We start from the raw sequence: 287 nt of genomic DNA, 5'->3' as shown, positions 1-287 counted from the left end.
TTTCATGCATTGGAGAAGGAAATGGCAACCCACTCCAGTGTTCTTGCCTGGAGAATCCCAGAGACAGCAAAGCCTGGTGGGCTGCCGACTATGGGGTTGCACAGAGTTGGACACGACTGAAGTGACTTAGTAGCTTAGCAGCAGCACAGATATACAGAGCTACTCAATTGTTACTCAATATTCTATAATAACTTGTATGGGAAAAGAACCTGAAAAAGAATAGACACAAGTATGTGTATAATTAAATCACCTTGCCATACACCTGAAACTAACACAACATTGTAAAT

Source organism: Bison bison, unplaced genomic scaffold (assembly GCF_000754665.1).
Source record: "Bison bison bison isolate TAMUID 2011002044 unplaced genomic scaffold, Bison_UMD1.0 scf7180017864494, whole genome shotgun sequence".
Lineage (NCBI taxonomy): Eukaryota > Metazoa > Chordata > Mammalia > Artiodactyla > Bovidae > Bison > Bison bison.
This window is presented reverse-complemented; position numbering follows the sequence as displayed.